Below are 27,892 nucleotides of genomic sequence, written 5' to 3'. Positions count from 1 at the left end.
CGAATAACCTAACAAAAACAAAACAAAACAAACAGGTAAAAAAATTCAAACTAACCACATATAACCTCCACCTCCAAAATGATCTCATTTGGCTTTTCAATGAAAAGAGACCCCCAAATTTATAAAAGGTAATGATAAAAGTTTCCGCAGGTAGACTTAGTTTTAGGTCCTTAATTGCTTGATCTTCCTGTCATAATACTTTGCTAATGTGAGGCTGAAGAACCCTCAAAACTACAAGAAAATATGTCAGAGCATTCTTGCTTTAAAACGATGTTAGAAAGATATAACAAGTAAATATGTAAGTAAAAATGCAAAGTCAAAACAGAATATTTTTTTCTTTCTGAGTCTTGACTATAGTTTGTTCTTTATTTTCATCTTCGAAAAAATTTTTCCAACCGCATATTAACTTATTCTGTATTGTACAAAATCAGATTGTATGACAAAAGTAGTATATCCTTCAAAGATAAAAAAAATTTCTAATTAAGTATAGATTTAAAATGTATACTAAGTTGATTTTTCTTTACTTTCATCAAAATCATTTAATATGACTACAAATTGGTAGCAAAACATTGAAAAAACTGAAAAATTTTAAATGTAACTTCCAGTTAAGTTGCTTATTTTATTTTTTGTGTGGATGGGGCCAAGAAGGCGAGCTATTTAGAATATAATAAAATTTGTCAGAAATTTTCTGAAGTTGAGAAAATTTATTAGCTTGTAATGTTTTCAACTTTACTAAAATTTCTTCCTTTTAGTTATTAATGTTTTCTCTGTGTAGCATGATAACCAAAAGTGAATTGTATCCAAACATTTTTTAAAAGCTTCTTCACTCATTTTACAAAGAACTGGCAGGGAGGGGGACCTTTACTAGAAAAAGAATTGATAAGCATTGTTAAGTCAGACTAAACAAAGGATATGCTCTTTGCATTTGAATGACAGCTTGGTTTGAAATTAATAAAGCTGTTATTGTTTGAAATGCATTTCTGAACATGTACAGAAAGAATCATACTCACTTAAAATGTTCTCTACTTGAGCTGAATGAATAATCTCTGAATAGTTATATAATGACAGAATATGATTTTTCAATATTTGTTGAGAAGCTTGGTTAAATTTTCTTTACTACTTTCAGTGTAGCACCTATTAATTTATGTGTTTACATATAATATGGCTAGCAGAAACAATCAAGATAAAGCATCTCTATTTTTTTCCCTTTTAAATTTTCCTTGGAAATCAAACCTTTTGTGAACTATGTCTGAAAACTGGAACGTTGTAGGTAAATGTATATTATGATTAGTTGAATATTATGTATATGTAAATTGTACATTGGTTACCAGTTTTTCAGAGATAGAATAAAACATATAAAATATCAAAATTAAGTGGAATAAAATTAGAATTTTCTTTGATGATTCAGAAGCATTCCATCGTTTTAACATGCTTTGTGTATCATTATATTATGGACTTAACCTTAGAGATTATGAAGGAATTCTGTTTGATGGAAGTAAGAGTTTGTTCTGTAATACCTTGACATAAATCAAACCACTAGAAATATTGAATAGTATCTAACTGGAAATGTGAAAAATCATAACTTATTAAGGTTTTTGTTTTGCAGTCAATTGGGATAAATTATACTTATTATTAAAAGCTCTTTTCATAAGTATAAGCATGTTTGGTATTTTTAGAGCATAATTTATCTCTTAGAGCCTCTTTTCATCAAAAAGCCTGTTTTCTGGCTTTGGCTGAAATGTGAAATCTCTGAAGTTTAAATTTACTGTATCAAGAAGGCACGATACATTTACGGGCAAATTCAATCTACTACCATGAGCAATGAAACAGTCAAATCACTTTGCTGTTTGTATTGTTATAACAAAGAGAAAGTAAACTTTTGAAAAAGATTGACTTGAGTTCCAGCTCTTTCTTGTCACTGGTAGTTTTCCACTGGGAGATGTGCAACCCCTGGACATTGCCACCATCTACTTCTGTGTTTATTTCATAACAGCTTGGGAAAAGATGGCAAAAATTCAAGCCCTTTTGGAGGTAAAGGCTCTTTGAAATCTGTTTACCACTGTTGACATGAAGGTGGGATCACATCCAGTCATTCTATAAGTACAGATGCATGGGTCTCCCACAAACTGGGCATCCCTCTGGCTTGGGTTTTCTCCAGCATCAGACATGACTATCTGATTCAGAAGAACTTCTGAAGGGTGACCTTAAGGCTCTTCAGACTGTAGTATGGAGTCTACAGATAGGCCTTTAGTTTTTAATTTGTGTTTCCTGATTGGGATTTGTACTTAGTTAGCAAGCTAATCACATGCATTTGAACAAAAGTGACACGTTTTTGGGGAGGAAGAATATTTGCTACTTATTTTTAAAAGTGCTTAAGTAGGTTTTTTTTTTTACTATTTTAAAAGCACTTAAATAGTCTTTGCAGTATTTCCTTATACTATTTCGTGATTTAATTTTTTGTATTTATTCTTTGTTACATAGTGGGGATGGGCGCCATACTCTTTTCTGGGCTAAGATGCCCAAAAAGTCTGACTTTGTCCAAGGACATGACATTGTTATTTTGGTCAAGAAGCACTAGGCTACTTCATTTTTTGTATGATGCACATTTCTCTTATTTATGTTGGGGTCAAAAGTTATATGTTTTATATCTAGATACTTCTTTCTGAACAGTAAATTAATCCCTTCTAAGCAGTATTGCTGCAAGAGTCCTCTTTCAACTATAGCATACAACTGTTGTGGACCAAAGGAGAGCAAACCACTAATTTAGGAACTTAGACACAGACCTAATTTTATTTACAATGATTAAAACCTCTACTTTCGCTTTTAGAAGATGTGTGTGATTGGATTATAATCTTTTGAAATGAACTTTGACTTGCTATATTATTTTGTGTCTCTACATTCCTTGGGCTATGAACTTTTAGACTTCCCAATCTCAATCAGTTGCCTAATGCTGGAGTGGTTGATATCCAAGGAAAACAGGGCAATCTGGAAGTTGGATTTTGCCTCTAAGTCAGCTAGAAGTGGATGCCTCATTTTGGAGTTCAGGAAGACTGTAGGTTTGTGGGGAGCTCTCTCTTGGCTGGAAATATAACAAAGAAACATTGAATCCTAGGACACTTTTTGCAAATTCTGTGATGAAAACTTCTGAAACAGTCTAAGTATCATTAACCAGAGCTTTCTGACCTAGAATGACATGGACTTATCCTACTTTTCTTTTTTGCAAAATTAGTAGGATGCTTGTGCTGTTTTGTGGGGCAGCTTTTGTGTGTAGTTGGGCAAAACCTCTGGGAACCATTAAGATCATATATTGGGTAAATGTCAAATAAGCCACCTTATAGCCTACCTGGAACAAAAATAGAATTACATAAATAATTGAATAAGTTAAATAAGGTGTATCAACAATAGCAATATGCTCATCTTGCATTTAAGATATTATTTTAATTTATATTTATATATATTCCATATATAAGCGAGATCATACAGTATTTGCCTTTCTTCAACTTATTTCAATTTAGCATAATGCCCTCAAGGTCCATCCATGTTGTCACAAATGGCAAGATTTTGTTCTTTTTTATGGCTGAATAATATTCCATTGTATGTATGTAGCACATACATACCACAATTTCTTTATCCATTTACCCATCAGTGGACACTTAGGTTGTTTCCATGTCTTGGCTATTGTAAATAATGCTGTAATGAACATGGGGCTGCATATATCTTTTTGAATTTGTGTTTTCATTTTCTTTGGATAAATACTCAGACATGGAATCTGTGGATCATATGCTAGTTCTATTTTTAAATTTTTGAGTAACTTCCATTCTCTTTTCCATAGTGGCTGCACCAATTTACATTCCCACCAACAGAGCACAAGGGTTTCCTTTTCTCCGTATCCTCTCCAACACTTGTTATTTCTAGTCTTTTTGATAATAGCCATTCTAAAAAGTGTGAGGTGATAGCTCATTGTGGTTTCAATTTGCATTTCCCTGGTGAGTAATGATGTAGAGCATATTTTTATGTACCGGCAGTGGCCATCTGTATGTCTTCTTTGGAAAACATCTATTCACATCTGCCCATTTTTTAAATCAGATTGTTTGATTTTTTTGCTATTGAGTTGTATGAGTTCTTTATGTATTTTGGATATTAGCTCCTTATCTGATGTATGATTTACAAATATTTTCTCCCATTCAGTAAGTTGCCTTTTCATTCTGTTGATAGTTTCCTTTGTTATGCAGAGCTTTTTACTTTGATGTAGTCCCAGTTGTTTATTTTTCTTTTGTTGTTGTTGCTTTTGGTGTCAGATTTTTAAAAATCATTACCAAGGTCTATGTCAAGGAGCTTACTGTGTTTCTTCTAGAAGGTTTATGGTTTCAGGTTTTACATTCAAGTCTTTAATCCATCTTGAGTTAATTTTTGAGTACAATAAGATAGTGGTCCAGTTTCATTTTTTTGCATCTGGCTGCTGTCCATTTTTTCCAACACCATTTATTGAAGAGACTGTCCTTTTCCCATTGTATATTCTTGGCTCCTTTGTTAAAAATTAATTGACCATATATGTGTGAGTTTATTTCTGGGCTCTCTATTCTGTTCCATTGATCTGTATGTCTGTGTTATGCTAATACCACACTCTTTTAATTACTATAGCTTTGTAATATAGTTTAAAATCAGGGAGAGATGCCTCCTGCTTTGTTCTTCTTTCTCAAGACTGCTTTGGCTATTAGGGGTCTCTTTTTGTTCCATATAAATTTTATAACTTCTGTTTCTGTGAAAATGCCATTGGCATTTTGATAGGGATTGCATTGAATCTGTGTATTGCTTTGGGTGGTATGGACATTTTAACAATATTAATTATCATAATCCATGAGCACAGAATACCTTGCCATTAATTTGTGTCTTCTTCAGTTTCTTTCACTAATGTCTTGTAGTTTTCAATATACAGTTCTTTCAACTCCTTAGTTAAATTTATTCCTAGATATTTTATTCTTTTTGATGTAATGGTAAATGTGATTGTTTTCTTATTTCTTAATTTCTTTGTCTTTTAGGTCATTATTAATGTATAGAAATGCAACAGAGTTTTGAGTATTGATTTTATGTCCTGTAACTTATTTATTAGTTCTAACAGTTTTCTGATGGAGTTTTAGGGTTTTCTATATAAAATATCATGTTATCTGCGAATAGTGCCAGTTTTGGTTCTTCCTTTCCAGTTTGGATGCCTTTTATTTCTTTTTTTTTCTTCTTCTTCTTTTCCTAATTGCTCTGGCTAGGACTTCCAATACTATGTTGAATAAAACTGGAGAGAGTGGGAATCCTTGTCTAGTTCATGATCTTGGAGGAAAAGATTTCAGCTTTTCCACTGAGTGTGATGTTAGCTGTGGGATTGCATATATGGTCTTTATTATGTTGAGGTACATTTTCTCTGTACCCACTTTGTTGAGAGTTTTCATCATGAATGGATGTTGAATTCTGTCAAATTTTTTTTTTTCGCATCTATTGAGATGATCAAATAATTTTTATCCTTCATTCCTTAATGTGGTATATCATTTGTGGTTATTGAACCATCCTTGCATCACTGGAATAAATCCTACTTGATCATGGTGTATGATCCTCTTAATGTATTGTTGAATTTGCTTTGCTGATATTTTGTTGAGGATTTTTGCATCTATGTACATGAGGGATATTGGCCTATAATTTTTGTTGTTATTGCTGTTCCTGTGACATCCTTATCTGATTTTGGTACCAAGGTAATGCTAACCTCATAATGTGACTTTGGACATGCTTTTCATTTTTTTTAGAAGAGTTTGAGAAGGATTGTATTGATTCTTCTTTGAATGTTTGGTAGGTTAACTGCATTCAGGTAGGAATGCTGATCATGATAGATTTGATTTTCTACAGATTCTATTCTGGTGTCTTGTTTGGGTACTACCAAAGAAAGTCATTCGTCATTTGGGGTTGCACTTGAAATCTACACCTGTGAAGTTTCCTGCTGTTCATCTAGATCTGCACATGGGGGATGCTGGGCTGTACCTTGGGTGATCCATCACCTTGCACCTAAAGGCTGGGCTGATTGTCCCAACGTTGTGTGGATTTGCAAGAAGAGCTGACAGTCTTGCCTGTCCCCATTTTCCAATCTAGGTTCTTGTAGGCATCTCCTGACAAAGGTACTTAATGATAGCTCTGTTAGAAATTTCTTTTTTTTTTTAACATCTTTTTTTTAAAATTAATTAATTAATTAATTTAATTTTGGCTGCATTGGGTCTTCATTGCTGCGCGTGGGCTTCTCATTGCGGTGGCTTCTTTTGTTGCGGAGTACGGACTTTAGGCGTGTGGGCTTCAGTAGTTGTGGCTCGCGGGCTGTAGAGTGCAGGCTCAGTAGTTGTGGCACACGGACTTCGTTGCTCCATGGCATGTGGGATCCTCCTGGACCAGGGCTTGAAATCATGTCTCCTGCGTTGGCAGGCAGATTCTTAACCACTGCGTCACCAGGGAAGCTCTGTTAGAAATTTCTAAACAATGAAATACATGTCCAAAAAAAGTTCACTGGTGAAGCGGTCTGGTCCTGGACTTTTGTTTCTTTGGGAGGTTTTGGATTACTGATTAAATATCCTTACTAGTAATTGGTCTGTTCAGAATTTCTATTTCATCACAATTCACTCTTGGTAGGTTGTGTGTTTCTAGGAATTTATCCATTTCTTCTAGGTTGTTCAATTTGCTAGAGTACAATTGTTCATTGTAATCTCTTATGATACTTTGTGTGGTATCAGGTGTAATGTCTCCTCTTCCATTTCCGATTTTATTTATTTAAGGCATCTACCTTTTTCTCTTGGTGAGTCTAGATCAATTTTGTTTATCTTTTCAGAGAACCAGCTCTTAATTTTATTGATCTTTTCTATTGTCAGTTTAGTCTCTATTTCATTTATTTCTGCTCTAATCTTTGTTTTTTCTTCCTTCTACTAACTTTGGGCTTTGGTTGTTGTTTTTTCTAGTTCCTTGAGTGTATATTTAGGTTGTTTATTTTAGATTTTTCTTATTTCTTGAGATAGAGTTTTGTCACTATAACTTTCCTCTTAGAACTGCTTTTGCTGCATCCCATAAAGTTTGGTGTGTTCCATTTCCATTTTCATTTGTCTCAAGGTATTTTTTAATTTCTCTTTTGATTTCTTCTTTGACCCATAATAGTATCTATTAACTATAATAATATGCTGGTCCTGCATTTAAGAAAATTTTTAAATCAAACAAATTTGGAGGTTGATTTCTCCCCTACTCAACTTTATAGATACTGAGATTGAAGCTACCAAAGGGTTGGCATGAAACTAATGAAAACCAACCAAATAATTATCAAGAAAACTAGCATCTGCAGTTGTAGTTATCATCTGCAGGGATCACTAGGGCCTACGTTTGTTTGACTTTTCACTTTGTTTTTGTCAAAATTTAGCATTTGGGACAAACAGTACTCTCTAATAGTTACAGAAATAATACAACATTTTTCTCTGCTATTTGCGTATGAAGGCAGATATATTTGCATAGGCCCTGCATAACCTCATAGAGCATGTTTTATCTTAGAATATCGTGTTCAAGGTCAAAGAAAGGGGAAAATTCACTCTGACTTTTTTTTTTTATAACAGTCCATTCACTCCTCAGTTAATAAGTTCATGCCCACTCATTCTCATATCCTTATTTATCATATCCACCAGAATCAACTTTTTTTTTATGGGGGGTAATGCACTATCTCATGATACTTGATTCTAAACTTCGGCTCTTTACAATATGCAACAGACTATAAACAGGCTTTCTATTCATAAAAGTATAAACAGAAAGACAGTAAAAGGATGGCTTAACTCTGTAAGACCTGACATCATATTGGGTTGGCCCAAAAGTTCGTTTGTGTTTTTCATAAGATGTTTTGGAAAAACCCAAACAAACTTTTGGGCCAACACAATAGGCAAAGCTTTTAAGTAGTTTGAGAATGAGGTCCATGTGAGTCAGTACAAAAATCAAAGGATTTTTTTTCCGAATAGATTTTGTTTCAGAGACATTTTTCTTCTTTATCCTCTAACTTTTTTTGAAGACATCACATTAGTAAAGTTCTTAAATGTTCAAATTTAGGATGGAACTCAGAGTAAAGGAGGAGAGGATAGGTAATGAGTTTTGTTAGCAGATTAATCTTAAAAGCTCCAGAAGGCAATAGTCCTCAGCTACTTATTTTTGCAGGCTGCATGATGGGTGCTCAGGTATAACTCACTCCTCAAAAGTTGATCTACATAGCAGTTGGCACCATGCCCAGCCTCTACAATGGGTCCAGTCTGATCACTTGTAATATTAGTTTTTTGGGGGAAAAAAAGACAATTTAGGAATATTTTATAAGGACATGAAAGAAGCAGATTTATCTCTATCGCCCCAGTTATCCACCCTGTTAGGCCATGAATACTACTAATTGAGTGCCAACTGGTTGCTGAGCTCAGAATTAAATACTACATTCCAGGAGACAGGGCGTGGATTGAGTCAGCTCTGTATGAGTAGAGACAGACATTTGTCCTCCACCATTCCACACCAAGAACGATAAACAGTCCTGAAAGAGTTGTCTGTAGGTATTTTTTTCAGCCACAGATATTTAATGGGCATCTATTTTGTGCATGGCATTAGGCTAAATGCTATGGAAGATTGAAAAGTGAATTACACATAAACCTTGCTCTCCCCAAAGTTTCTGCCCATAAGTACATACAATATTCTGTACATATTGTGAAAACCTAATATTACTTAGTGCTACAACTCAAGTGTCATGGGAGTTCAAAGTTGTGAAATACTGTTTCCAGCCATTGTAAGGAGTGTGGTGAAGTGCAACGAATATGAACGTTGGAATTAAAAATTTCCCCTGAATCAAGGTTCCAAGTTTTACAATGATCATGAAGGCCATGAGGAGAATGACCAAATCAGCCCCCTTCTCTGGAACTCAGCACAGTCAATTATACCCATGCCAGTTGTAAACATTAGATGGGAGAGCATACCTGGCAAGGAGCAGGTGCTTGGTAAAAGGTAAAAGGGAGGGCTTTTTCATCCTGCTTTCTCTTCCAGCTGGGTTGATCAAGAAGACTTTCTGCAGTAAGTATCATTTGTTGTGAATCCCAATAGAAATGTGTTGAATTTTTACACTGCACTCCCCTGAAGACTTTAGATGACATAAACAGAGTTACAGATCATAAGATGCATAAGACTAGGATGTTAGAGGTTATATAAAAGGGACAAAAGAAACAGATATTTTCAAGTCTCACGGTGGAATAGAATTTTAGTTTTAAGGTAGTCCTTTTTTTCCTAAGTAAGCCTTTTGGCCTGCCAGGAAACGCAGAATGAAATTTTGTTACATAGTTTTTAATAATGACAAGAGAAAGAGTACAAATGTATCTTTTGAGATTGCTTTTCCCCTGGCAACACTTTATATCTTAGTCTCTTGTATTCACATTGTATAACTAATTTTTCTACTTGCCTTTACCATAGTGCTCTTTCTTTCTGAAGCTACCAACTTGTCTCTCTCCATTGGAAACGTTCTCTGTCCCTTACTTTTCCTGGTCCTCTCAGTATATCTCCCTTATTCTATTAACTTCTTCCTGACAACTTCTTACTTTAAAAATAATGCATATTTTGTCCCTCATTCAGACAACCCCCTTCAACCAAGTGACCCATCTTGCTCTTCTTTTTCATGACATGATATAAAAGACTAAAATTTCTACTTAGTTTCTTCTGCAATTGGACTTCTGTCCCCACTTGAAATGATTCTCATTAAATTCACTTTTATGACCTGAGTCCAGTGTTTCCTTTCCATTCTATTCCTGCTTCCATATTCTTGAACATTTGTTTGGTTCACTTGACCATGCTCTACTGAAAACTTTTCCCTTGCTTTAATTTTTTTTAAAAATTTGATTGTGGCAAGAACGCTTAACATGAGATCTGCCTTCTTAAGAAATTTTTAAGTGATTCTAGTTACAATGTTGTACAACAGATCTCTAGAGCTTATTCATCTTGATTAATGGAAACTTTTTGCCTATTGATTAGCAATTCCCCATTTCCTCTTTGCCCCAGCCCCTAGCAACCACCGTTCTACTCTGATTCTATGATACTGACTATTTTAGATACCTCATATAGGTGGGATCATGCATTTGTTTTTCTGTGACTGGTTTATTTCACTTAGCATCATGTCCTCAAGATTCATTCATATTGTTGCATATAGCAAAATTTCCTTTAAAAAAAGGCTAAACAGTATTTTGGTGTATGAATATACCATATTTTCTTGTCCATTCATCTGTGGATGGACATTCAGGTTGTTTCCACATCTTCGCTATTATGAATAGTGCTGCAGTTGAACATGGGAGTGCACATATCTCTTTGAGATCCTGATTTCAATTCTTTTCAATACATACCTAGAAGTGGGATTTCTGGATCATATGGTAATTCTGTTTTTAATTTTTTGAGGAACACCCATATTATGTTTCATAGTGGCTGCACCATTTTGCATTTACCAGCAGTGTGCAAGGGTTCCAGTTTCTCCACATTCTCCACAGCACTTACTGTCTTTTTTTTTTTTTTTTTTTTTGATAATGCCATCCTGACAGGTATGAAGTGACACCTTATTTTAACTTTAATTTGCATTTCCTGATTATTAGTGATGTTGAGCATTTTTTCTTTTTCTTTTTCTTTTTTTAAGTAAATTTATTTATTTATTTATTTATTTTATGGCTGTGTTGGGTCTTTGTTGCTGTGTGCGAGCTTCTCATTGTCGTGGCTTCTCTTGTTGCGGAGCACGGGCTCTAGGCGCGCAGGCTTCAGTAGTTGTGGCACGTGGGCTCTAGAGCGCAGGCTCAGTAGTTGTGGCACACGGGCTTAGTTGCTCCGCGGCATGTGGGATCTTCCCCAACCAGGGCTCGAACCCGTGTCCCCTGCATTGGCAGGCGGATTCTTAACCACTGTGCTACCAGGGAAGCCCTGAGCCTTTTTTCATATACCTGTTGGCCATTTGTATATCTTCTTTGAAGAAAACGCTATTCAAGTCCTTAGCCCATTTTAAACCAGGTTATTAGTCGTCTTTGTTTTGTTTTGTTTTTTGTTTTGCTATTGTTGTAGGAGTTCCTTATATATTTTGGAGATTAACCCTTTATCAGACCTATGGTTTGCAACTGTTTTCTCGCATTCTATAGGTTGCCTTTTCACTGTTGATTGTTTCCGTTGTTGTGCAGAAGCCTTTTAGTTTGATGTAGTCCCATTTGTTTCTTTTTGCTTTTGTTGCCTATGCTCTTGAAAACAGGGCCTTTTCCTGGTAATCCAGGAACCATAATGTTTTCTTTTAGTTACTTATTAACCAGATTTCTGTCTGTAGTTTTCTGTGTGTTTTCAGTCCCCCCTGTGATTTTTAAGTTCATTCACCTCTTATTATTCCTAGATGCATACCTTTGGAACAGATCTCTCTCCTAATGTTTCACGTGCCCAACTTCTTTTTGGACATGTTTCCATATAGATCGCATGGGTAACAACTCCAAAATTCAATTCCTTTTCTTTTCTACCAGACTTCATCTCTACAGGGCCACCGGAATCTCCCCGGACACCCTCGGCTAGAGTAGTTCATAAGTTCTCTCTCAGGATCCTCCATATATTCATTCATCTTTTCGTTTGGAAGCTCTTTAAAATCCACCCCACTTCTCAGTTCCCGTTACCCTTATTTGGGCCCTACACATTATTTCTTGCTTCCAGTAGTGCAAAAACCTTATCTCTATTCTCTCCTTGCTCTTTCTTTTTCTAAGACTCTGTAGGAATACACTTCATAAAACACAGATCTGACTTTCTTGAAAACTCCTGATGGTTCACTCCTTATATACCCATATTCTGTGTCATGGCTTTAAATGCTGTTCAGTATCAGATACCAAGTATACTAGGTTCCTTTCCTTTCCCTTTCATCCATGTGCTTGGCTCTTTCCTCTGCCAGGACTGCCGTATCCACCCTATAAACTCTTGTTCATCCGTTATGTCCAAACTATTCCATCTATCTTACTGGATTCTCCCAGGCAGAGTTGGGCCTCTCTACCTGTATTATGATTGTTGCTTTATGTTATATTTATATTTTACACCCCTCCGCCCCCGAGACAGTTAAAGTTTTTAAATGACTAGTTTACTACTGTAATCCAGTATCTTTATTTGTTTGACACATGCTTGGAAACATTACTCAAAAGAAAACCAAAACAAGTTGTCTGTGCTTATCGATGGCTAGTCCAACTTCTCTACTTTACTTATGAAAACAGCGCAGAGAGGTTAAGTGATTTGCCCAAGGTCCCATTTAGTTATTGGCAAATGTGGGTTAAAACTCATTTTTTTCATGGGTCAAAACCTGAAGTCAGTGGTAATCCCACTGCGTTACTGGCACCTTTCTCCTTGCCTCTCCTTCCCTGCCCCCGATAGATAATACAGTTTATTGTGGTGCATGGCCTTCTGAAAAATGAGAAAAGTTTGCCCTTGTCTGTGCTTGGCCTAAGTGTTGGTGAGCATGCCACGAAGAGAAAGAAAGGAGAAATCTTTTCGTTGAGATGACTTAGCAGGACAGAATCTGGGTCCCCTGGCATTCACAGAGAGCACCACGCTTGAGTCCCTGGGGGCAGTTTTAAGAGCTGTGGCTGCCGGGACAAGGGGCAGTGGACGGGGGGTGAGGAGAGGAGATGGAGGGGACTCTTGAGTGACCCTTGCCTCAGTGGGAGTGAGCTTGGGGAGAGATGGCAGCTGAGTTTCTGAGGCTGTGGGATCAGGGCAGTAATGAAGGAAGAGGCTTCAGTGCCAGGTTATTGCAGTTGCTGGAGCTCCGTGGCCTCCATCTTGTTTTCCATTCCCTCTTTCGAGGTTCATGTGCTTTACATTTGTACAGGTCAGGGGCTCACTTGGTACACAGTCACACGTGTAATTTAAACCTGAAATATACTCTCCTTTCACAAAGCTGTGAGAGAAGTGACTAGTTCTTGGGCTATAGCTAGTTATTCAGGCTTTTGTGTTTCCTATGTCCTCACTTTGTAACTGCATAGCATGATCTTGTGGTACCTGAAATGACATCATCATGGGGTAACATAGAGTCCAAGTGAGAATTTAATATATTGATGTAGCCCCTTAATTTATACTACACCTAGTTCCAGAAAACTTTCAAGAGGTCTCGCAGCTAAATAAGTTGCAGTTTGTTAAATTTTGGAAGGCATCGCTGTCACGTGTTTTTCTTTTTTTGCTGAGCGTCTAGGTTCCCCACAGGGAGAGTAGAGTCCCCGTGTGAAAAGAGGTCTCCCTCATAACTAGCCTAGGTTAGGTTATGGCTGTGCCTGCTGCCCTGAGTAGTTCTTTCACTCAAGTATCTCAGGTTCCTTTTACAATGACCGCCTGCATCTGAAATTTCCTCTCAATTTAAATTCTTTTCTCCCTCCATATTTACAAGGTCGGCTTTTGTAGCATATGGCTACAATTTAATAATGCAAAGCATTTTCCTTCTCACAGCTGGAAAGCTGGGATTGTTCGGTATCACAGAGAGAGTGGACTTGCTCCAGGCTAGTTAAAATCACTGAACTCTGCAGAAGCTAAGCTTGCTGGAAGTATCGTCCTATACAGAGGCACCCAGGGGACCCCACCTTGCATATGAGAGCATCATGCTTGGAAAGAGGGATCAATTCTGTATATTGCAAGCAGAATAAAATGCTAAGTCGATACATATATATATATCTAGCTACCTAGATTTTAATCTGTTTCTACCTCACAAGATGGAAAAATGTGTTTTCAAGTTATTAGGCAGATCAACTAAAATCTCATTTCTTTTTTCTTTTTCTGTAACTATCAAAAAGTATCAAGGTATCAAGTAACTTAAGCAAGTACTTTTGTGTGGTAATTCGACTCATGTTGGCTTTTACCTGATAGTATCATTGGTGGTCAAAGAATTTAAGAAAAAATTCAGGTTTTGGTTTTCAAAGTTGTTATAACTTTGGGTCTTTTAACTTGTGTGCTGGTCTTCAGGGGCCTTGCACTCTTTCATTTTATTTTATGTAATAGAACTAGGGACACTTTCCTGTTTGCACTGAAATATTTCTAATTCTTGACTCCAATAGAGATATCCCCTTCCCCACCCCTATTCCATACCTGAGCATATTCATTTCCCCAAGGCATTCAGGAGGAAGAACACAGAAAAACCACTTGGCTTTCAGATTTGATCTTATCATCATTGAAATCATCATGTGTACTTGTTAATGACATGAAACAAACAGTGACATGATGTACTTTTAAAATATATACATTGTATGGTTCCATTGATATGACATGTCTGGAATAGGCAAATCCATAAAGGCAGCGGTTTGGAGATGTTGGGGGAAATGGATACGTGACTGCTAATGGGTATGGCGTTTCTTTTTAAGGTGATGAAAATGATCTGGAATTAGATAGATACATCACTCTTTGAATATACTGCAAACCACTGAATTGTGCACTTTAAAAGGGTATGAGAGTTATATCTCAATAAAGCTGTAATTATTTTTATGGTCTTTTTAAAGTGCGTATGAGCCATCAGGAGAAAAGGGTTTGGGACGCAGGGCTAAGATTGAGATTTGGAGGGTTTGTCTGGGGCTTAGAGACCTCAGGAGATCAAGGAAGAGGCCCCAGGGAACCCTGGCACAAGGAAGTCACATGGCAAATGATACGAGTTTACATGTGCATTTCTCAACGAGCTTCAGTCTGTGTCAGTGGAGCCCCTTTTTCTGGTGAGGTACAGAGGCCACTGACAGATACCAATGGCGAGTGACATGATTTATTGTAAGATACTGGCTCCATTGTTTATTTTGTGGCACTTTTGTAAGTGTAGTGGATTTTTAGTTTCAAAATTTAGTGTTTTGGATTGTAGTCATCTTCTGAATTGAATTCTTTCAAGCTGAGCAATGTTTTCTAAATAAGTAAGCAAGGAGTAGAAGATGATCCTCTCACATCAGGACATAGTAAAGCATTCTACTATTTTATACTTAATATGTCCTCATTGATATCTAGAAATAACCCACATGAGATCTAGAAATAACCCACATGAATTACATTGCTTTACATCATGTTGACTGGTGAACCATGGAGTGTCCGTGAGTTTTTGAGAGAGCACGTAGAAAGACGAGCAGAGAGAGAAGGAAAGACCACTGATGGGGTTACTCTTATAAGAGATGAGGAAGGCAAAATATTTTTTAAGTGCTGAATCTTAATGTGTTATTTTAAAAAATATTGGCATGCTCTCCTTTTGACTAGAGCACCTAGATTAGTTTAATAATTTTCCTGATCTCTGTAACTGGTATTTTTGCCTTGGGTCTTTATCCCTGTGATACATCTGGTGATCTTCAGAATGTGCAAGTCTGATTATTTCATTCCCCTCCCCTATCTGTGTCAAGGGTTCCCACTCTAGGCTAAGCCTAATCTTTACATGGCATCTAATACAGCCCTTCATGGTGTGTTCTCTCCTTGCGCTTCCACTGCCCACGTGGACCTTGCATCCAGCCTTAGCCTTTATGTCTTTGTGTGGTTTTTCTGCCTAGAATGCATGTACCCTCTTGACACCTTATCACCTTTACCATAATGGCACCTGTATCACAATTTACTTGTCTTTTTCACTTAGTGGATTCTGAACACCTTCAGGTGAGGACTGTATAATTCCATTTGTAAACCCAGTATCTAAGGCAATGCCTGGCCAGAGGCAGTGTTCAGCAGTGTTCAAGATTTATGAAATAGAGGCTTAGGCCTACAGTAGGCTAAATCAATTGTAACTTGTTCTTGAGGTTACATCCCCAGCCCCAGAACCTGACCTAAGTCAGGAAAAGTAGGGTGTTTCATAGAGACAGTTATGGTGGGCTTCTTCTGCCCTGTAGGTACACTACACCCTAGATATGACTGTTTCGGGGATGTTCTGAACTCCTAACTCGTGTAGCATGGTCTGATGATGAATTTTGTAGGGACGTATCAGACTGAGAATTGCAGTGCTCTAATATGATTACTGATTTAGAATACCAGTCTTAGATGGATCCGGTTCTCTTCTCCCAATCAAATGAATTATAGAGAAGTCCTGTTTGCTATTTTATGCTTTTGTTTAGTGAGTGTACCAAAATGTTCCTAGCGTCTGCATGATCATGAATGTGGAAACAGGTAAGGTAGCTTTCTAGAAGTAGCAAAAATTGCATGAGTAATGGAAGTCATTATTTTCAAAACTTTTCCTGATTACATTGACTGTTCCTTATTCATTTGTGATTCCTTTTGTGATGTGGAAATACTGATTTCTGAAAATTTCGAGACTACTGTTTATAGGTTAAGGAGGTAATTTATTTATTTTTACTTTATTAAGGTATAATTGACATAGAATAAATTGCATATCTACCTATTATATATAATATATACTTATTATATATGTATATATACATATATATATATACACACACACACACACACATATATATATGAAGGGAATAAACACTTACCAAATATCCATAGCCATATATTTGTGTGTCTATTTCTGGTCCATCTCATTGATCTCATTGATATATCTCATTGATATATCTGTCTTTTGCAATACCAAGTTTCTTCTTGATTTCCATAACTTTTTTATAATAAGTGTTTATAATAAGTTTTAAAAATTATTTTAGGTCCTTTGTATTTTCACGTAAATAGAATCAGCTTGTCAAATTCTGCTTGTCAAAATCAGCTTGTCAAACCAAAAAAAAAAAAAAAAACCCTGCTAGAATTTTGACTGAGAGTAGTGAGATTTAAAGCCAGGTCTTTTTAGGCATACAGTAAAATAATTATCATTAGCTATCTAGTATAAAGTCCACCTTTCTGGCTTAACTTCCCATTCAGATTCTCCCAACTCTTCACTAAAACTTCCATGAGTATATGTAAAACCTTGAAAGTTTTTTCTAAGCACACTAAAACTAAGACTAAAGGAGAGCCTTTTATTAGAATCTTGGAGACTTATCCCATAACTATATGACCAGTGCAGTGGGATTTAATCTAAAACGTGGTGGTTTTCCTATCTTTTATCTCATGAAAGATAGCAGTGTTGATTCCTTGAGTAATTGTAGACATTTAAGTTTGATTACACCCCATTATCATCCCCTAGGTTCAGAGCTTTTTCTATATCAATTTAAAAGGCTATAAATCCAGAGACCAACAGGGTTAGGAAATGGGTTATAGAGAGGGAGTGAAGAGTATGGGAAGACATCTAGCCGTCTGATTCCATTTCCTAACAGGAATCCTTCAAAAATTCTCCACTCTGGGCTAGAGTCTTAACTCCTAACACCACAGATAAGGATCTTTGTAAACTTGGTTTCATCTGTCTTTCCAGAAAGTGAGGGTTTTCATGTACTTCTTGGTAGGATCTTACATATCTAGGGGTGGGGTGAGAAGAGCCCACCACTTTATAGTAAAGGTTCATTAGATGAAAGACCAGCAGTCACTAGAAATTGGTTGGAATTGGAACTTCGACTAACATTGTTACTAATACTACAACTACTGCCATTACCAATAATCATTTATTGAACCCTAAGCACTTCATATGCACGTTCTTATTTAATATTCACCTCAAATCTATGAGTTCAGTATTACTCTTATTATTTCCATTTCACAAATGAGAATTGGAGGGGTAGAGAATTTAAGTGTTTATTCAGTCATGAATAAAAAAAGGAGCAAGTATGGAAATTGAACTGAGATAGAGTTTAAAGTGCTTAGCACAGAGCCTGGCATATAACACTGAATAAATGATAGCCACTATTATTTTATTATCATCATTATTATGGTTAGTATTACTCTTTATTTATATTAAGTGATTTAATCAAAGTTATCCAGCTAGTAAATGATAAGAATCCAGATCCAATGATGTCAATTCTAGAGCCCTCAATCTCAACCTAAAAATACAGTATGCTTTTTTGAGGCAAAACCCTAAATTTGGATAGACTACCCTATAAGTAAAAAGAAAACAACCAACTATGCCCTTGGTGAGAAAATACTGAAGAACAAAGGAAAGGGTCTATCATTAAGATCCAGAAGAACATACCTTTGAAAATGAAGAACTAGAAGAAATTTCAGAGAAAACATTTTGTTTACTTAGAAAAAGGGACCTACATGAAAAATGAACAGATAAAATAATAGCTTCAGTGAACAGAGTACCATGTGAGTTAAGAAAGAGTAGCAAGAAAACTAAAACTGCTTTCATATAGTTAAAATCTGGATTGGAAGAATAAAAAACAGAACTGATATTGTGGAAATAATCACTGATATAGATATTTGCTCCAAAAGCAGAGGAAAAGAACAGAGAGGTTAAAAATGGTGAGAAAAAGGTTTATGATGGGAGAATAGAAAATTAAGCATTTATTTAGGTGTTCTTAGTGAGAAATCAGAATATTTAGGAAAGAAATAGAATCAAGGACAAGTGAAGAAAACTTTTAGGAGCTAAACATAATCTAAATATGCTGGTTCATATGGCTAATATATCCAGCCAATAGTAATAATATCTAAATATTATCCTGTTGCAGTTTTTGTATTTCATGGGTAAAAAGAAGAATCTTGTAATTATTCTAGAGGAAAAAGTTACCTGCATTTCTTTTAATGTTCAAGGAATTGTATTTCTCGTCAAAGGTGATAGAAATAGATTCTTTATTATTTGTGGTCTCGAAAAATAGTCCCTCATTTTCTTTGTAAAAATTTTACTTGAAAACCTGTTGCAGTTGACAAAGTGATGCACCAAAATTAAAAAAGAAAAAATTTAGGATGAGGAAAGTCCTCAGATATATACTGATAGTTATATAAATATAGCAATAACTGTAGGCTGATAATGAGAATAATAAGTAGAAAGTTATGTCTAAGTAATTATTGTAAATAAGATTATAGACATAAACTCCAATGTAAAAAGTAGTTCTTGAATATATATCTGGGTCTCAAATTCCAGATCATATTTTTTAATTGTGGTAAAATACATATAACATAAAATTTACCATTTTAAGTGTATAGTTCAGTAGTGTTAAGTTTATTCACTTTGTTATGCAACCAATATCTGGAACTTTTTCATCTTGCAAAACTGAAACTCTGTACGCATTAAATAACAACTCCCTCTTCCCCCTTCCCCCCAGCCCCTGGCAACCACCATTCTCCTTTGTTTCTATAAGTTTGACTCTCTAGATACCTCATCTAAGTGAAATCATACAATGTTTGCCTTTTTGTGACTGATTTATTTACAGATTACATTTTTAAGGACTGAAAAGAGGAGGAGGCTTGAAGAGGTTGGGTAACTAGGAATGGCAGACTAATTTTCTCATTTTAGTATAATTTTTTTTGGTTTTGCTAAAGAGTCTTTATTGTTTGCTTTTATCTCTATTTCTGCTTAGATTTGTTATTAGGGAAGCCTGCTTCTCTTCTTGGAGTCAAGTACATTTTCAGCCTCAATTGATATGATCATGTGTTGTTGTTTTTTGTTACTGTTGTTTGTTTGTTTTTTCTCTATTACATCGCTAGATTTCCTGATAGTGAACTGCACTCATTCCTGGAATAAACTCTAATGATAATAGTGTATCTTTTTTTGGTAACATTGTTATATTCCATTTGAATATATGAATTGAATATATTCAATTTTATTTAGGATTCTTTTTTTTTTTCCATCCAAAATAGTTTTTAATCCCTTGAAGTTACACCATCAGACTTGATGGGAGTTATTTTAATAGGTATTCTTGTGCACATTTCTCCATAAGTATACTTTATCCTCAATGCATAACTTTTAAACTTAAGAGAAAAAACAGCTAGCAGGAAGGATACAATGCAATATGCATTTCATTTTGTTCCAAACAAGCAGCTAAAAAAAAAAGAAAAAAAAAAAAAGGACAGCATACATTAAACAAAGTGCATCAGTTCCAACGACTTAATATTAGAAAGAGGCCTAATTCGCTGAAGACAGTCAGAGGCCTGCCAGGGTGAGACTTCTGGCTGATTCCAGTGCTGTATTTAGGATTCTTGAAGTTTCATTTACATGTTTGCTTGACCTTTGGTTGGTTGCTTGCTTGCTTTGTTTTGATAAGGGACATTGCAAGTTTAGTTATTTAAGTTTTGCTGGCCTAATAAAGGCTTATGACAGCGCCTTCTTCATAACGTAACTTGTCATCATTTTCTACAGCCTGGGAGAGTGCAAATAGCATTGAGATTTGAAGGCAAGGTAAAGGATAGATAAAATCCAGCTGTGCACCCATCTGTACCTATGTCATTTTTAAAAGTGGTTTTAAAAATACCTTTTTATGCTGTTCTAGGGTTTTCAAATTTTAAAGTGCATATGAACTCATTAAGCTGCAGATTCTGATTTCAAGGGTCTTGGTGGAGCCTGAGCTTCTGCATTTCCAGCAAGCTCCCAGGTTATGCCAATGCTGTTGGTTCTGGGACCACATTTTGAATAACAAGAGACTAACGTAGTGGTTCCCAAACTTTGCTGCACATTGGAATCACCTGGGCAACTTTTAGAACATCCTCATGTCTGGGTCATATCCACACCAGTTAAATCAGAATAGCTGGGAGTGGAAGCCACGCATAAATTGCTTTTTAAGAACCCCAGGTGGTTCAAATGATCAGCAAATTTTGGGGACCACTGCACTAGGTAATAGTTCTGTTCAGATTCCACTTTGCACAATTGTGGTTACTTTTATTTTAGTAAGTAATTGCCCCTTTAAGTTTTCAAAGTTGCGGTCAGTAAGTTGTATGTGTTAATCTCTCATAATTCTTTTAATGCATTTGGTTTCTATGGTTATGTCTCCCTTCTATTCTTGTAGTTGTATATTTTTGCCTTCTCTTTTTTCCCTTAATGAAGCTTGCAAATGATTTTTCTGTTTTGCTTGTCTTTTCAGAGAATCATCTTTCCTTTCATTGTTTCAAATATTCCTCTTTTTTCCATTTTATAAATTTCAGCTTTTATCTTTAATTCCCTTTTGAATTTTTGTTGGATTGTTTTGCTGTTTTTCTTTTATGGTAAACAATTTTCCTTTTTCTTTTGTCTCTTTCTTTTCATTGCTTTCTAGATGGCTGACAATTTTTCTTTTGATTTTCTGTTTGACTCATGGCTTATTTTCTTAATTTTCATGTAGTTCAGAAGATATGGTCACTTTTTTTTTTTAACTTTTAGTTTTATTTGCCAAAGATAACACAGAATGGCCTGAAAAATTCTCTACTTTTAAGAATTTGTTAACATTTTCTTTTTGGTCAAGGACATGATCAATTTTTATAAAATTTCCATGGATATACCAACAAAGTATAAGATGTATTTGAATGATATAAAATAAGTCTAATAGCCTAATAGTCATGTTCAAATCTGAAAGATGCATTCAGAGTTCTCACTATAATTATATTTTTATCAAGTTTCTTGTATTTTATTAGATTTTATTTTATGTATTTCTCCACAATATTGTTCGCTGCACCAATACATTGTTTGGTGCATGTATTGGTGCATTTCTCCACAATATTGTTTGGTGCATGCCATTCATAATGTTCTTTAGCCTGTTTATTTTCATTCATCTTAAATTCCATCGAAAACCATTGCTAAGTGACACTGATTTCTTTTTGTGTGAATTTGCCTGACTTCTCTGCCTACTATTTTATTTTCAACTTTTTGTTCTTATTCTCACTTTGTCTTAAGTATGTTCCTTAAAAGTAGCTGGATTTTGTTTGCTTAAATTAATCTAATGCTTTCTTTATGGGATAATTCAGTCCACTTACATTTGTTATAATGATTGATATATTTGATTTTATTCCTCTTGTTTTACTTTAATCATTTATTTATATCTTATGTCCTCATTTTGACTGTCTTAAGTTCCTATTCATTGTATTTTGTTTCCTAGCTGTTAATTTGGAAGTTCTATCTTCCCTTTCCCTACTTTTAAAATGAAATGTCTCTCATTATTTGAAAATAATATACAGCATTCATATTGACTCACAGGTACTATGATTATCTGGTATTTTAGAGAAGAGAAATGGGGAGACGTAGAAAAGTTGCTTAACTTGCCTTAAGTTTACACAGTAAGTGACAGAGCTGATTTTTTAGTATAGTTTAATGTAATTTAGTATAATTATATTAATTGTAGTATATTTTAATATAATATTATAAAATTTTATTTTATTTTATTATAATTTCAATATAGTAAAAATAAACATAGCCCACTTAATAAACCATAAAGTATCTGTGCTAAGAAATTTTAAAATCTGCAAGAATTGATTTTCTTGAATAATATATAATAAAATTGTCTCAAGATCAGAAAATAGGAGTAGATTAAATTTCGTGAAACACTTGGAGTTGTCTAAGAATCTTCTCTGAAACACATTCTGGAAAGATGATTTTACCAGTGAGTTTTTCCAAACTTTCAACTTTTTTTTTTTTTTTTATGAAAAATAGTGACTGTCATCCAAACCATTTTATGAAGCATGCATATAACTCTGGTATGAAAACTTGGCAAATAAAATACAAAAATTCCCACAGAAGTATCCCAACTACATATAGAGAATTTGGAAGAAACTGTTAATAAACCAGTTCAACAGTAAATTTAAAAAGCTATGTTCCATGGACCAACAAAGATAATTTAATCTAAGAATTCGTAATATGTAACAACAAAAAATGCTGTAATGGAAAAAAAGGATAATCTCACAATGCCAAAAAGACATTTAATAATACTCAACAACGATTCTGATCAGAAAACTTTAAAAAAACCTCTGAGAAAACTAGGAATAAACGAATATATCAGATGATGAGAAAACATCAATCATCAATTAATAGCCAAAATTATTACTAACTGTGAAACTCTAGAAGTATTCTCATTAATATTATGAATAAAATATTCCTGCTAGCACTATTCCTATTTTACATATTTTTGAAAGTTCTCTTCAAAGAAATAATGCATATGTATGTGAAAAAATCTAACTGTATTATAATTAAATAAATGAAAGTTATAACATTAATGTCATGATATCTTTTCTCTATCAACTTGCCACAGTTAAAAACAAATCCCATTAATATGACTAATATGTAATTCTGGCAGCAGGGTGGTGACATGGAAACGCTCATGATCTGCCTGAGGGAGTATAAATTGGCAAAAACCTTTATGGAAAGCAGCTTGACAGTTTTTACCAAGAGCTTTAAAAGAGTTTATGTCCTTTGACCCAGTAATTCCACTTCTGGGAACTCCAGCCCAAGGAAATCATAAGAATTGCTGACAAAAATTTGTGTCCTAGGATGTTAATGGCAGTGCTGTTTATAATATTTTTTAAACTGGGAAATAACCTAAAATGCCAAACAATGGGAGAATGGTCAAATAAAGCATGATACAGCCATGCGGTGTAATATGGTGCAGGCATTAAAATTATGCTTTTGGAAAAGTATTTAATCTAAAGGGAAAGATACAATGTTACTTAGAAAAAAGCAGGATATGCATTTATTTAAATTTGATCTCAATTTTATAAAAATCCATATTTATATATATTATATATATGTAGGAAAAGTTTAATGGACTCAAAGGAAATACTTAAAAACATAAATAATATATTAATGTACTACTATCAGAGTGTGTTAAAGTCAGAAAAATTCTGACTCTACCAGGTCATTTCAATCACCGTCAGGGATTTACATTTCATGTTGAAGGACAAACTTAATTGTAAATTTATACTAAAATGTTAGCTATAGGCTGAGATTCAGTCTCTGTGCAGAGAATTGTTATCTTTGCTGTGATTAGTGTATCTATTTTATAATCACAGTTTCCATCCTTAACCATGGACAGTTCAGATCAGTTGAGAAACTGAAGAGAGTCCTGTCTTACAACACCACTACCAGAAAAATCACCAATGGGTTAGTTTTGGTAGCTGAAGTTTTATGAAGATTGGCAAAGAGCTAGTATGAAATAATCTTATCTTCTCCCCCTTTACATCTACAAACAAAACGATTTAGGCATCTTTTACACTCAGTTGAAGGAAGTGAACAATTGGAATCCTAGGGCTGGAGCATGCCTGTGAGATACCCAGCGTTCTCTTCTTTCTCCAAATTGAGCAATACAGGAAAACAGCCATGTAAAAAAGTGGAATCTGAGAGTTGCAGTGGGCTTTGGAAGTGCTCTTATCCAACTTCCTACCCAAAGTGAGAATTCTTAAATCCAATGGAGGGGTCTTTACATCCACTGGGAAACCCCCTATATTTGTAGACACGGGTTTCCTCATTCTGTAAAATGGTAACAACTTGAGGATAATTGTGGGCATGATATGAATTCATGCTTTCTAAGATCTTAGTGCAGTAGCTTGGCATGTGTTGGTTATTATTACCTTTGCAAGGTCTCACATTCCTTTCTAGGACTTTTCTTATTGGATGACAAATCTGTTTACTGAGCCAAAAAAACAGTTCCTGGAACTATGCAGAGTAAGTCTAATCCACCCTCTACATTAACAGTCCTTCAAATATTTGAAGACAGCTTTCATGAATTTAATAACTGCTTTCTGTGTTTTTTTTAAATTTCAAGAATAGAACACAGCAGACCATAAAAATGAGCCATTATCAGTCTTCCTTTGGATTTTCTGTGTAAATGTTGTTTAACATTTAAATGGTGCTGATTATAATTTGAGATATTAACAGTTAGATACGCCATTGCGTCCCTCTGTTATTGTTTGTAAAGGAGGTTAAACACTATATTAACTTCTGAGTAGTGATTTATTGTTGCTTTTGTTAGGGAAAAATAAAAACAGTAAAATAATATAATTTGATATTGCCTTTGAGAATTTTCAGTTTGCAGAGGTCTTTATTTCCTACTCAATTTTATTTTTTAAAAAGCATACATGTAGTGTAAATACAGCATCACATAAATGCTAAGTTGTTCTTTGCTTCCTGGTGTAAGCTGTTGTGTAATATTGCTCAGTAACCATTAAGCAGCTGCTCTGTCTCAGAGATGCTCATATTTCCTTTGGTAGATGAAGGGAATTTACTATATGAATGTCTCCAAATTGCTTTAAGATCTTTGGCCTTTGTGTCAGCTATTTAGATTCACAGTGGTCTATGTAACACATGAAAACCATGTTTTTAGAAGGCCCCAGAAGCCTGGAGGTTACACATGGGGTTGTGTTAACAGCAAGCACCTGCATTTTGCTGTTTTACCCTCTGTATTGTATAGCAGGGCTCCTGACCCCCTGCACGATCCTCTCTAGTTATTTTGCCAGAGTCCTTAAGTACTCTCTCGTATGCTTGTGAGCAAGCACTATCAGCTGTCCAAGTACCGTGTCATCCACTGTTTCTTTTCTTTAGCCTGCCTCATCTTGGGTAATGCCTGTCCATTGTAAAGGCTGTGCTGTGTGCAAAGATGCATGAAGCGGGCAGCCATCTGCTTCAGGTGCTTCTCCCAGGCTACCCAGCCACCTGATTCCCACCCACCCCCCTCCTATAAGGTCATTGTCAGCAGGTATTACCACTTATCCTTGGGAGCCCTCCTTTTACTGAAGTCTCACTATGCTCCATGCAGGAGTGGAGCCCAGTGGGACCTATGGTGTTGCATTTTGGCTAGTGGGTGCCAAAGCAGTTCTGACATATTTTCAATGTCTTTCACAGTTTTAGTAAAATCTTTCAGTTTTCCCTGTAGATCCAAATTCCTTAGAACTTGGGGAATTGCGGGTAGGGAGTGGAGAAGCATCCTCAACATTCTGAGTTGCCTTCCCTTTTCTATGAGATAGTCGTTGTATTTGTCTGTGTGTGACTGCCTTGCTGTCTTCCTGCTGGTAGGATTGCCTTGAGGTGGCTCTTCCCTCCCTTAGGATTCGGCTTCTGACAGGACCACACATCACTCCATCTTAATGGGCATGAGTAGGGCATGACTTAGAAGCAAATGGAGTCCTAACTACTCATTGGAGTGATAAGGAAATGAACTTCAGATAATATCCATGTATTGAATTGTTATTAAGTATTACACATGGTATAATTTATATAAATGAAATGTTCACTATTCATTCACTCATTCATCCATTTATAAATATTTGTGAACTGTTTGAACCCTTCTAGTCTCTTGGTAGTTATTTTGTACTAAATGCCTAAAGTTGTACATTAATTACACAACAAAGTCAGAGATATAATCTGACTGTAATCATCATGCTTTCCCATTTTGCCCAAAAGCTTAAATAAACTCCTCGGCAAACAAGTTCCAGAAAATAACAAGGGTCAGTAGAGTTATCCTTCAATCTTAAGCTATCTTTATCTTCATTGTTATAAAATTATTAAGGTGTTCATTTGTGACCATGTTTCAAAAAGTTGAACTTTACATTTGTTCTGCAAGCGTTTCGTAGTTACTGTAATGTGGGCGATGAGTTAGTTGTTAACGGAGATATAGAGATGAAAACCCAGTTACTCCCCCAAATAAGAAGAAACACGAGGCTTGAAAGCAGTTATCTTGGTAAACTTGAATGTGCAAAGTGATATAAAGTAAGAACAAACTAGGTGCTATGTGAATACAGAAGAAAGAGATTATTTCTAGGTGGCACAGGAGTTGGGAGGGGAGGGTAGAAAAGCAGATTATGGAGCAGATGGTGGTTGAGCTGGACATTGAAGGCTGAGAGTTGAGCCTGCGGAAAGAGGGCCTTCTGATCAGAGGCAGCTACGTTAGAAAGATATGAGAGCAGGCCTTTACAGAGTACAGTTGGGTAAGGACAGATAATCTTGTCTGATTGGTTAAGCACACAGGCTGTAGTCATGACAAATAAGTTCTCTGTATTTGTCATATATAAAATGTTATGTTTACCACATGTAAAATAAAGTATAATCTATTACGCTTAAAACAACAAAAGCTTGGGGAAAAAAAACAACAAAAAACAACAAAAGCTATAGAAATCTTTGTATACAATGATAACCTATCAAAATTAAAACCATCTTTGTCTCCAGCCACACAAAGGGAGTCAATGTCCTTTTTTTGTCTCGGTGGCTTTTAGCACTTTGTACAATGTCGTCTACCTGGAAATTTCTCAATAATCACTGAAATGAATTCAACCTGGTGAGAAAACTTAATTGCTGAAGAAGTAGGCGTTTCTTAAAATAGAGCTGCATCAAGTGGGGGCATTTTGTTATTATCCTCTTAAAAATGTATATCTTTTTCAGAGCAGTGACTTAACATGAGACCTGAGTTTTATCACCAACTGAGATCTCAGTTTCTTCTCATTCTTTTGCTATTTCTAAAGAAGGTGGATGGATGGATATTCAACAGTGTTCAGACATACACAGCGCCCCTGTTTATTCACAGCAGTGAGGCATATGTGCTAATTGAATGACTGTCTTTTCATGCTGTGTATGGTTAAAAAGTGGGCTGGTGGCTTTCTTTCTGGTACAATTTCTAAATGATGATTTACAAATAAGTTGAGAGTGTCTGGAATTCAGTGTGCATATTTCAGTGTATGGGTCATTGCTGACTCCATAGGCCTGTCCTAACTTACTGGTAACATTTACTCAGCGCCTACTCTGGGTTTTATATTTTTATCTCACTTATTACTTGTAACGATGTAAGGTAGGTAATTTTATTATCTCTAATATATAAATGAGGAATCTGAGGTACAAAGAGTCTAAATGTTCCAGGACTATTATTATTATTAATTTAGAATAATTAGTTATTAATTATTAGGATTAATTATTCCAGGATGCCACACTGGCAAACTGTAGTCAGGAGTCAAACCCCAGCTCTTTGACTTGAGTGAGCCATGTTGCTAAACCACCAGGCCTCTGTCATCCCTGCACTGAATCTAATCTCTTGGTCAGCCCTAAAGCTTTATGTAACATCCAATCGCCAGTTCTTGGAATTCAGGGTTTTTTCCTGGAAGTATTTTATTTTTTATTTATTTACTTATTTTTATAAATTTATTTATT

The 27,892-nt window shown here is 35.4% G+C and overlaps 1 protein-coding gene across 12 annotated transcripts in view; it reads left to right on the top strand.

Annotated features, from left to right (window-relative positions):
- Positions 1–27,892, top strand: part of NFIB (nuclear factor I B) — a 236,558-nt gene that overhangs the window by 135,643 nt on the left and 73,023 nt on the right. The gene's annotated exons all lie outside the window — the stretch shown is intronic.

The sequence above is a fragment of the Balaenoptera physalus genome, assembly GCF_965194825.1.
Source record: "Balaenoptera physalus genome assembly, chromosome: 7".
Classification (NCBI taxonomy): domain Eukaryota; kingdom Metazoa; phylum Chordata; class Mammalia; order Artiodactyla; family Balaenopteridae; genus Balaenoptera; species Balaenoptera physalus.
The sequence above is the reverse complement of the archived record's forward strand: the minus strand, read 5'-3'. Positions and strand labels throughout refer to the sequence as shown.